The 12,473-nt window shown below is 42.6% G+C and overlaps 1 protein-coding gene across 6 annotated transcripts in view; it reads right to left on the bottom strand.

Annotated features, from left to right (window-relative positions):
- Positions 1–5,422, bottom strand: part of TBC1D1 (TBC1 domain family member 1) — a 100,944-nt gene extending 95,522 nt beyond the window's left edge. For 4 of the 6 annotated variants that reach the window (XM_066317118.1, XM_066317119.1, XM_066317117.1 and 1 more), the window contains exon 1: positions 5,098–5,422. The gene's annotated coding sequence lies outside the window, so the exon portion shown is untranslated. The remainder of the gene's footprint in view (positions 1–5,097) is intronic. The other 2 variants (XM_066317122.1, XM_066317121.1) reach the window with 1 other exon arrangement.
- Between the last annotated feature and the right edge of the window lie 7,051 nt (positions 5,423–12,473).

A 12,473-nucleotide genomic window follows, 5' to 3' on the forward strand; every position in this document is an offset into this window, starting at 1 on the left:
AGATATGTAGATAATTTTTTAAAAAGTCTTTTCATAAACCTCTGTGTATCTGCACATGAGAGGTGTGGGGAAAAGGGCCATGAAAACCCAGAATTTGTGCACCTCATTTTAAGTACACTACAATTGGAAGATTTTCTTGTTTATTTCACAAGTGAAGAAGAAAATAAGCATCTTTTAGTTTAATATAAATGCATTACATTGTAAATGAAATGGCATTAAGTTGTGGCAGGGGTGGTTCAGATTTGGCATCAGGAAGAATTTCTTCACTGAAAGGGTGATAAGGATTGGAAGAGGCTGCCAAGGGATGTGGTGGAGTCACTGTCCCTGGAAGTGTTCAAGAAACAACTGGATGTGGTACTTGGTGCTATGATCTAATTCACATGGTGAATTCAGTCAGATGCTGGACATGATGATCTTGGAGATCCCTTCCAACATCAATGATTCTGTGATTCTAAATGGGATAGCAGCTTCAGGAAGCATTTTTACACCTTATCAACACAGAGTGCTAAACACAGTTAGCATTACAGTTTTCCATCAGCCAGGAATCAAAATGGTCTCTTCTTTGACAAACCATTACAATTTTTTTCTCCTTAACTGCAACAATGAAAAATAGCTCAGCAACTGCAGGGAAGATTGGATTAATTCATAACTACCATGGTGTAAAGTCTAAACTACATAAAAATCTAGGTTTTAGCTTTTAGTGCTCTTGTCACTTAGTGGCATAGATAAAAATCTCAGGATAAGAAAGCCTAAGAAAACTTTATTCTTAGCTGAAAACATGAGAAGTGAGCTACCACACAGACAATGATGTATTAGCCACATACATTTTGTAGCCAGCTTCTTATTTGTATTTTCTGAGAACCCTTCTTAAAAAATGCAATTAAAGGCATGTAAAAATACCAAAAAGTCACTCCTGTTTCAACCAACTTTTCAAGTTTCTCTTTGATTACCACAATCTACCATGCTCTTTTACTGCAGATCTACAAGGCAATGCAGCCTCAACGAGAAATGAGTATCACAATATAATACATTATTTTGGGTGCTAACTCTAAGGACTGAACAATATATAAAAAACCGAAGGTTGATACTCTGTCACACTTAAACAAACATTGTACTGCTGGAATGTATTTAACATAAATGTGAAGCTTCTTGGCATTCATCTCTTTTTTAAAATAATAAACACCTTGCAAACTCAACAGCATAAATACTCAAATGTCTGCATTTTTTATTTCCAAAGAAAAACACAACTAAATCAAACCAGTTAGGTAGAAGTGAAAGTGCTAGGGCTTTTTTCTTAATGTTAGGAAAGGCTGAAAGTGCAGTTTCTCAGAGCACAAATTCAGCAGCATCAGAAAACCTCCTTATCTAACCCATTTCGCCCTGAATGTTACTGTTCTGCATGTTCCTGTTCTGCATGTTCCATTTCCCTTTCCCAGCCATTCTTTCTTTGTTTTCCCCTCCTGTCACTTATTGTAAACAAATCCCACCAGAAATTATGCCAATTTCATGCCACTGGTGTTAATGTCCTTCAAGTTTACAACAAGGTTTTACTTCAAGACCATGAAATATTTTATGAACGTTCTTTAATTTAGACCTAAAAACAGTTTTGTTCTTCTCAACAGGCCTATTCCCAGCAAAAATTAAGCACTCATTAGGGCCAAAGAGTAGCCACCCTCTCAGCCCATCCAAGTCTGCCCTGATGCCACCACTTGGAATTTTAGCACCTTTGCCCATCCCTGGTTGCTGCCTTTTAGTTCATCCCCTCTGAAATTCGGCTCTGCAGGTGCCACAGGATTTTATATATTAGTACAGTAGGCTCAAACAAGTCTCCTCCTCCTCCCAAGTGTCCAATTGACTCATGCTTATTAAATGTTTATTTCACCTCTAAGCCAAAAGGGAATAGAAAAGATATAAAAATAAAGCTCTCCACTAGTTTCCTTCTACCTCAACTTAGATGTTCCTTTGGCAGCCCTAAGCACCATTCAGCTTCATCACTCTGGGCTTTGCTTTGCACACTGGATGTCTCCAGTTGTTCTCCCAGCACTCACAACATAACTGAGACAGTTCCTCTTTCTCCTCTCCACCAGCATCTTTTGAAGGATCTTGGTTGCCCTTGCAATCAAAACTGAGAACAGCTTGAGTGGCACTCCTCAGCTGACAGCTTTGCTGCTGAGAAAGATATAGTTTACAGAGATATAGAGAATATGATCCTTACTGTTCCTACTGTTTAGCCTGCTTTGGTTCAGCTGTATTTGCTTCATCAGCATAAAAACAGCCAAACTGTAAGACATATTTATACAAACCACATGAATGTATCCATCCCTGCCTTCTATACCAGGGCACACCAGACTATCATTAATGTAGAAGATACACATGGGAATACGTGTGCCCTTTGTCCTCAGCTTCTCTTTTGCTCTGATCAACCCAGCCACTTCTCACAACTGGGGAGCAGACTTAGCATGAAACACTACACTGTTCCAGTGAAATCTGATATTGTTTTTTAAAACCCTAACCTAATTAAAATATATATATATTAGACTCTTGCTCTCTAAAATCAAGTTACATTCTCACTGTGGTATGACACCAAGTTAAAAGCGACCCCTTCAGAGAGAAGTCAGGGTGATGGTAACACAGCATGAAAGGAAGTGCTACACAAATTATTATTTCTGCCATTCTGGACCTCTGTGAAGGTACATGTCTAAGCAGCATTGCATCATACAAGACAGCATTCCTCAAAATTCACCTTCTCTCAAGAAAGACTATATCACAAGGGCAAGGTATTGGCTCCAGGTGCCAGTTGGTTAGATGGGGTCAGGTGAACTTTAAGGTTAGGAAGGAGAATCTTGTGAGGTTATTGTGTTAATAACCTGGGAAAGTGAGGCACTGAAAACTGGGTTTGTGCACCTGGGGGAACACCAGGCAGATCTGGGATAGATGCAGACTAATATAGAAGAAGACACAGAGAGGAGAGAGAATATTCTAAGCCAAAAGAACATCCCCCCCCCACCATCTACAAAACAAACAAACAAACAAACCAACAACAACAAAAACCCAAAAAACCCACAAACAACAACAACAACAAAACCAAAACCAAAAAAAAAAAAAAAAACAACAAAAAAACCAGAGACTTTGACAGTGCTGCAGCATTGTCCTTCTTTTGACTTTTCTTCCATCTCAAGCAGACTAAACTCAATACAGACATGCAGCCAAAAGTTTTAAACTATTGTTTGGAACACTGGTAACTGCAGACTTAAGCAACCCTTCACTATCCTCCAGCTCCTTCCCTGCTTTGGTAGCAGCTGGAGTGCTGGGACTCACAGCAGAACTGATGGGCTTACAAGATGTATCAAGCAAGGAAGCAGGCAGAGCTTTCACACAGCAATGAATAAATGAGGGGGTTGAGCTGAGAGCTGAACAGAAAAACACCATCCTCCTCAATCTCTGCAGCTCTTCTGAGAGACGACTGTGCCGTTACTCCACATCAGGCTTGGGACATGGCAGCAGCTTTAGTTTCTGTACGTTTCTCTAAGTCAGTTATTTTCCCTTTCACAAAGCTAAGCAAAAAAAATGCAACCATACAGCAAGGTCTTACGAAAAACAGCTGGTCTTAAATAGCACAAATTTGTTCAGCTCTTCTCTGCATGGCATTAGCACTGAACCCTGTTGACAAATGGAACCAGAGGCACTGGTACTGACTGCACTTCACCCCTGATTATTTTAGCAGAAATATCATACTACTTAAGGATTATGAGGAGCCCTGGCCTGCAGCCAGAACTCTGGAATACTAGCCAGAACTAAATACCACTTGTCTCCCTCTCTTTCTGATCCCTAACTGAAATTTACGTTGTCTCTGCTCAAGCTGACAGATTTCTCTATCCACCTGGCAGGATATACAGAAAAACACAAATGAGAATATATATTAAGTATATCATCACATGGTCACTGCTGAGAACAGTGTTCAGAAAGGGATTTTTATGCTTTTAAGGGCATTTGGAAGCATGACACACCCCTCTTGTTGTGAAGATATTCTTTTTATCTCGTAGCTATTTATTATTTGCTGTTTCCTTCTGAAGCTATGGTTAGCTGTGGGCAACATCATGTGCGAGTCCAGAAACCAATTTGCCTCAGAAACTAGTTTTAATTTCCATTATTTTTTCATTAAATGCTCACTTTTAAAGTACTTAATGCTTAAATGCTGTCAGCAATTCCAGACTGTGTGCTGAATAACATTTGACCATATACGCTGGTACTGCTGCCAGTAACAAACACACCTAAAATATTAACCAGTACAGCCAGCATTTATCTCACTCCTCAAGTAAGTTTTAAAAATAGGCTATTAATTTAAAATAAAAATTGCAACAAAATGGTAATATATTATTGATTACAAACACACACATTTATAATCAGCTATCAAATGAAGAAAATAGCTGACTGTTCCTGCCCTTAACACTTGTTGTAATTTCCTTAATCAAGTCCATGGAAATTAATATGCTGATGACTGAAGTCTTCTGACTCAGCCTCATACAGACCTGAACAAAATATTGAGCTGTTCTACAACAGTAATGCACTAAATAAATAAATAAATAAAAGCTTGCTAGGTAAATGACATTATGAACATCATTCCTTTTTATTCAATTGCATATCCACAGCCTGCACTCAACTTTGCAGTTAACTAAATTAAAGTGAAAAAAAGTGTCAAGTCATCCACATATCAATGAATGCCTTTCACTTTCCTTCCATCCTGTCGTTTTTCTCACCTGCAAACATTTCTACTTTTGTGCGTTACCTATGATTTTCGGCATTCCTATATAACAACCCGTGACAAATTTCTATTTCAGCACTTACAAGTGTTAAAAGTATAGTCGTATGCATCAGCTCAGAGGTATTCGCTATTCGGAAAATGTATAATTTATTATTTTTGACCCACGATGTTCCATTCAATCTCTAGGCTTAACGCAGACACAAATCCCACCATCTGCACTATTAAAGGTTCCTACAGCAGATCTGCCGTGTTAGCCTCTCTCCCAAATAAAACACAGCACACAAAGGCCTCGATCGTTTCAAACTCCGCTATAAATAACCACATTCGTTTCATACCTCTCGCGAAGGCAGTTTCAAGAGATCATTCCCTTGTTGAGTTAGTTCGCGAATTTAAAGGGCCACAAGGACACTGCGCCGCTGTGGGCGGATTAAAAGTTACATTCGGCTGTGCCGCGGTAGGAAATGGTTCGGTTTTGCCCAGGGAAGAGGCGCTTTGCTGCTCTGAGACGGAGCGGGGTTTGGGAGGAGTTACACCCGCCGATGTTACATAGATGGGCGAGGAAACGGCAGACGAGAGAAAAAGAACTAAAAGCACCTCAGGTCACTGACAGATTAAATTCGAGCCGGTCCTTTGGTTATTCTGACGAGGAGCCGGCTGTCCCAGAGCCCCGGCGGCCGAGAACGGCGTCCCCGCCGCGCTCCCGCCCGGCCGCCCCGTCCCGCAGCAGCGCCGCTGTGGCCGCCGGAGCCGCGCCTCCGCCGGGAGCCCGGCAGCAGCCACGGCGCGACCCCGCCGCGGGCACGGGAGCGCGCACCCGCCCTCCCCGCCGCGGGCACGGAGCGGGGCCCCGGCCGGACCCTTGTCCCCTCTCGCGGCGCCGGTGGGTGCAGGCACGGGCCGCCCGCGGCGGGTGCTGCGCTCCTCAACACAACTCTTCACTTCCTCTGCGCCAAGAGCTGCTCTTCCTCCTTCCTCCCACCCTCCAAAAACGCTGCTCCCCCGGGCCCGCTCACCGCCGCCCCCCGACAGGCCCGGGGCCGTCCGGCGCCGCTTACCGCCGCAGGCCGTGCTCGCCTCAGGGAAATGCCCTCGGCAGCGGCCGGGCACCGACCGCGCGGGGAGGCGGGCGGGGCCGGTAACGGGCGCCGGGCCGGGGCAGGGGCTGCCCGCCGCCTCCTGTACTGTCTGCCACCGCCTGCCACTGTCCTCCGCCTCCTGCCACTGTCTGCCACCTCCTGCCACCGCCCGCCGCCTCCTGCCACTGTCTGCCACTGTCCTCCGCCTCCTGCCACCGCCCGCCGCCTCCTGCACCGTCCACCACCGCCCGCCGCCCCTGCAGCGCCCGCCGCCCGCCCCGCCCCTACCTGCCGGGGCCGGGCCGAGGACGGACCCGCGCCGCACACCCGGGCCGGCCGCTCGCCAGCGAGGGCGAAATAGCAACAGGCGGCGGGTCCCGGCACGGGGAGCGGACCGCACGGGAGCCCGGCAGGGACGGCGGGCAGCCGGCGATAGGGGGGCGCCCATGTCGCGACCGCGGGCAGCTGGAGCCTCCTCCCGTCGCCCGTTAAGTTCCTCTCGAAGAGCATTTCGGCGACGCTGCCCCGTGTGTCTGGCACAGCCTCTGAGCTCTCGCGGAAAACACTATCGTTGTCGCCTTGCGGTAGTGAGCCTGGGCGAATGGCGAGGTCAGCTGAAGTGGCGAGCCAAGTTTGCTCACAAAACTGGAACGAGCCCGGCTGGCGAGCTCTGACGCTGTCAAGTCCCCGCTCTGCTGTGGGCCCAGCCCTGGCTGAAGGGCAGCCTTTTGAGAGCTCACCTGAGTCACCTGGACTGCTTCCTCAAAGAAACCACACTTGCATATTCATAAAATCAATGTAAGAGTAGGTACTAGGTTGCCAGAAAGGATATCCAGTTGCCAGAAAGGATAAAGCATGAATGGATCCAGAGACTTAACTATACTCTGCAAGTGAAGATGATTAAAGCACCCTACATCCTCGTTGTGCAAACCACTTTTGCACTCAATTTCAAGTCTTCTTGGCAGTAAGACCACTGATTTACTTACTTTTAAGTCTGTACACATTTGTAGAATCAGAACTTTATAAAGAAAATCTGCTGTGCTGCTGTGACTGAAACAGTCAAGCTGATGAATGCAATCACAATGTTGCCCCAGATTATGAAAAACAAGTCAGATTTTGGTATCCAAGCACATCCCCTAATTACAAAGTGTAGATTTTGTATCTAGACACGTAGATACACGTGGTGTACATTTTTTTATCTACACAGGTAGGTACAAAGTGCATTGTGTCTCCATGACCCTTGGCATATAGGTGTACTTCCACAGCATCGCTGGTGAGTGAACTGTGGTGTGTAAGTAGCAGTTCACCCAGAGAGCTTGTTCCCAGTCTGTGCTCAGGTCATGGTTTGCTGCTTCCACTTCAGACATGGGAATAAATACAATAAATACTCTTGCTTTTCATAGACATCTTTATGGTCCTTGGAAAGAGGAATGCCATCTCCTTGCAATCAGTGCCTTAGTTTTTAAACCACCACAGCTAAGGACAATGCTGTTACTCCAGTTATCACCCCATAGCAGTACCTTAGTCAAGTATGCCCTTTGGCTCATTTTCAGCTTGACTGAGCATTAATATGCCTCTGGTAACCATGCTCTAGCAGAAGGTGAATTGCAATTCCCACCCAGACACTTCAGCTGAGGCTCATGCATTCCCAAATAACCAAGCAATGATCTTAGGAAGACTTTTTTTACTGCTTCACTGTTGCCTTTCAAAAAATGTAATGAAACAGATAAGGATCCTACAAGACTATTCCTTGCTTCTAGGAAAATCCTTGAACAACAGAAGTCAATACTCGAGTATCACAATTAGAAAAACTTTGTTCCTTTTCCTCTTTGATACTGGGAAAGAAATCAGCCTCAGAGTGTTCAGCCTGCCTGCAATAAAAGTTAGCTAATCATCACCTTTCAGGCTACACTGGACAGATTCCTTCTGTGTTTCCTGATAAAACTTACTTAAGTAGGGGCAAAAAACCCCAAAAGAACTACACAATGAGGGTTTTATGTTCCAGTCTTTAAAAATTAAACACTTTTATGTGTTCCAGGGACTGGGGTCCCAGTATTCATGTGAAAGCTGTGAGCACCAGACTTTCTAATAATTTTCTATTTTCTGAAAGAGGTGATCTCAGTTCTTTTTTTCCTTCACAGGTTAGATTCTCTTTACAGTAGCCTATTAACTAAAACCTTTACCATCACATTAACTTTCTCAGATGAGGAGGAAAATCAAACTGTGCTTTGCACATCCTGCAAACGTAATGTAAAAATAACACCAGTTTAACCATTTTCTCTTTGTCCAGTCATGTTCTAAAAAAATGCAAGGAAAACCCCACCACTTCCTTTTGTAGAGAACCTGAATATACAGGCTTGTATGAAGCATTCTGTGAGAACATGTGGGTAATGAAGCCTCTTTTGTAGGTTAAGGACCAGAAGTATCTACTCACTTGGTCCCAGCTGGGGTAAGATTGTAGATCAATACAAATTTAGGCTGAATGTGCCAGCCTAGGAGTGAGGGCAGAACCTGGTGCTGTACCCTTTCAAGTACCATGAGGTAAACAGGAAGTTTCCACCCATGATGTTTTCAGAGTTCAAGTTGCTCCATAGTTGGGCAGCAGCTGAGCAATAATGTTCTTGGATTGTGAATTTGAATGCAGACCCATATATTGTGTTTTAGTTGCCTTGTTCTTTTCCCTCTATGTTACCCATAATGATGATTTTCTATTGTTATTATATAAAACAGTCTTTTTCTGTGACTTCTGTCATGTAAATTTGTTTAGTAGGGATGTTACATTAAGGGATGTTACTAACTGTTTTGCAGTGCTTTGACTTAGGGAGCTCTGGATGAAGTACTATATTCTTATCCAATGGCATTTTATCTCCAGATGCTATTTATGTATCGTCTCAATTCATAAACAAAATTTGCATATCTGTTACTATAGCACATTTACCTACTGCATATGCTGTAGGAATACATGGCAGTGACATTAATTAGTGATTATCTTTGTAGACAAGAGGCTTTCTATTATCACTGATGAGTAGTCAAGGAGTTGAGCTACTCTTACAGATCCTGCCTGCTGCTGTCTCTGTATTTTTGAGCATTTCAGATGTCATGATGATAAACACTGGCAAGTCATTCCCACACATGCATTTGAAAATTACTTACCAGTGTTTATGTGGGTATTTTTAGCTTTTCCTTTTGTTTGGAAGCTGCTGTTTCTATGCCATCACCTATATATTACAGTTCATTTAGGAGAGTGTTAGGATATAATTGGAGAGTCTAATAGTGTCATCCCATTACCCACAATGTTCTGATGGTGCATGACCTAATTTCAGTTACCTGGCAATTGCTATACAGCAGATCGATGTTGGCCTCTGCTTGGAAGTTGATCAGAAATCCTAACCTTGATGACTATATAGTGCAAATATATATCTTATATAGTGCAAAAATGTACTGGGAAGGAAAGCAATTCAGCTTTATCACGTTTGACTAGTTTTGTATGTAGAGACAGAAAACTGTTTTATTGGTGATTATTTTTATTTACAATTAATTAGATATATGTATGACATCCAATTAGATATATGTATGGCATCCATACATATGGCATCTTCAGCATCAGAATCCTAAAAATCCCCAAACTTGTTAATACTTATTCTGGTGGTTAACAACTGGTAATTTAATATCATTTTAATGTTGCCATTCACAGTGATTGTTAATCAAAGACATAAGATTCACTTGTTAATGGTGCGTGAAAATCAAACCCATGGCCACTGGAATTTTTAAAAGGATTAGCAAGGAGAAAAGCTTTATTTACAGAAACCTTTTAGGTGAATCACATATTTAAGCACAGACTTGTACAATATGAAAATTGCTTACATAGTAAATCTTTTAGAATTAATTCCAGTTATCCTTGTATGATTTGTTGTATATAGCAAAATTATCAGATAGATCCTTCTGCAACTCAAGTACAATACTTGAGTATCATAACAATACTTTTACATAATATGCCATGGACTAAGTTCATAGCCTGTAAGAAAGATTAAATGTATTTACTTCCTTTCAGCAAAACTGTTTCAATCCATTCCTGAATTTTAATTTATTCAGTAAATTTTATGAAATTGGGATCTGTAAAGAAACTAATAACCTTCAAGTGAAGTCCATTGGTCTACTCTTAAAGCATTATTGTTTTGGAGTTTTATTTTGGCAGAGTTTTGAGTACTATGTTAATTCTTCTCAGTCTTTCCCTCTAGCCCCATAGGCCTGATTCCCTACAGGATCAATGTTTACAATTGGAATGGTGTTTTCATCTGTTATAAAAACCAGGCTCGTTATTCATGGTTTTGGGAAGGTAGGGATGTGTCTTTCTCTAGAAATAACCAAGAATTCCCTTACACCTGAATTCAGTCTGGGCTGCAAGCATTCTTTATTCCAGTCATAGCAATTTCCATTTCTGGACAAAATACTAGTGCACCTGCTCCCAGTTCAAGGCCGCTTTTTTACAAATTACATTTGTCTGTGTTTGAATATCTTGGGACTAATAAAGGACTAATATCTTACACAACACTTAAGTGGAAGGATTAGACCAGCCCTGAAGAAACTGTAGCTTAACACCAGTTCTGAGTTGCAATACTAACTTCTCTCTTGCTGAACTCTTGCTGCCTTTGTTTTGATTCTTTATTTCAGTTCTAGATCCTCTTTCTCTGACGCAAGACAAGGTTAGTAAAGACTTTAGCAATAACAAGTTTTCTCTCGTAATTTTGTAGTTTGTTGTAAATGAGCAAGCAGCTTGATAAACCACTGTGCATTTGGCTATTTTTTTTTGTTGGGCTCCCCCCCCACCCCAAACTGTGAACTTCTTTTTGCATTAGAGAAAGGAATGGAGCAAGTAAATTCCCTGATGTTAGGAAGAGAGAATGATAAAAGTTAGGTCATCATCCTATGTCTGTACTGCTTCTGAGGATGCTTTAAAGCCATCCTAAGGATGTTTCAGTATACACGAGTGCATTACAGGTTTCACTTCTAGACTTTTTAACATTAGCAAAATCCAAATTCAGGTTTGGCATATAAAACAACATGTAAAATATGCCTCTCTGGTTTATGGAGATGTTAAGATAAATGCATAAAAAATTCTGGACCTGTAATCCTGTCTTCAGGCCTTCCCCACAAATTCAGTAAAGCATCCTTTATCATATTCTGTACGAAAAGAAATGTGAGCCCTCCCAATAAAAATGAAATAAAAGGAATGATGAAATGCTTTCTGTCTGGAGGTCCCTTTAAAAATCACTTAGTTCAACTTCCCTACATGAAACAGGGAAGATCAGATTGCTCAAAGCTGCATCCAATCTGGCCTTGAACACTTTCAGGCATACAAAAGCTTTGCTGGGCAACTTGTTCCAGTGTCTCACACCGCTCAGTATATATTAAAAAAAAAATCTTTTCTTGTATCCAATTAAATCTATCCTCTTTCACTTCAAAACTGTTTCCCCTTGTTCTGTCAATACAGTCCCTTGTAAAAAGTGTGTTTCTTATAAGCCCTTTATATAGTGAAAGATCTCATAGCCTCTTCTACAGGCTGAGCAACCCCAGCTCTCAGCTTTTTTTCCCAGCACAGCTATTCTAACTCTGTGTTTTCATTACTTTCCTGTGGACCTACTCTAACAGGGTCATGCTGTTCTTGTGCTGGGAAGCAGTACTCCACATGGAATTTCACAAGAGCAGAGTGCAGGGAGAGAATCACCTCCCCTGTAGAAGCCCAAGGCTGCAGTTTGTATGGACCCACAAAGCTTCTCCAGCCCTGGGTGCAGCTCATCAGTGTCCAGACTGAAAGCACTAACCCAGCCTGCCTCCTGAAGAACCATTCCTCTGTCTGTACCTTCAAGCCAGGAGGAAGCAGATCCTGTGAGGCTTTTTATCCTGCCACTGTCCCTCCTTACACAACTGGCTCAGGCATGAAAACTCCTGTCTGGAACAGGGACATTCACATGGAGGCTTGAAGATATTCATCTCTTCTGATGGGATTCACTCAACTAGGCTGACTTGAGAGGCAGCTGTTATGTCTTAGAAGGTGTCATAAACCATCAAAGATCCCTGAAGCATCCCCAGACTCATTTTTGAGGTCTCTCACCACAGGCCTGCACATGATCTGCAGTGGTACATCAGACTGTGAAACTTCCTCTCCTTCACTCCCCCCAGGGCTGCCTCCCTCTACCCAGCTGCACAACTGCTGCAATATTCACATTGCACTGAAAATAACAAGCCCAGAGGACTTGAACTCTGGGAGGATAATCAAGCTTAGAAGTTTTGCATTTATAAGAAGTATGTAGCTATGGTTGTGACTATTACTGCTGATATCCAAAGCAAGTACTGAAAATGCAGAAAAGCCCCATATTAAGGTCAACTGGCAACCTCCATAAAAACCTCTCAGGCTTTGCAAGCACAGACAAGAGCATGCAATGAAATGGAAACTTCTGATCGAAATCAGACATGCAGAGTTATGCACCAAGTCATGGCAGCAAACAGTGTGAGAGGCTCCAAAACTGGGCTATGCATAGAACTAATTATGTTCAGTGAGGCAACAAAAAGGTGCTGTATGTAGATATACTATCTTAATGGGTTCATGGGATTCCAAGGCAGTTTAGTACACTTTG

This window comes from Sylvia atricapilla, chromosome 4 (assembly GCF_009819655.1).
Source record: "Sylvia atricapilla isolate bSylAtr1 chromosome 4, bSylAtr1.pri, whole genome shotgun sequence".
Classification (NCBI taxonomy): domain Eukaryota; kingdom Metazoa; phylum Chordata; class Aves; order Passeriformes; family Sylviidae; genus Sylvia; species Sylvia atricapilla.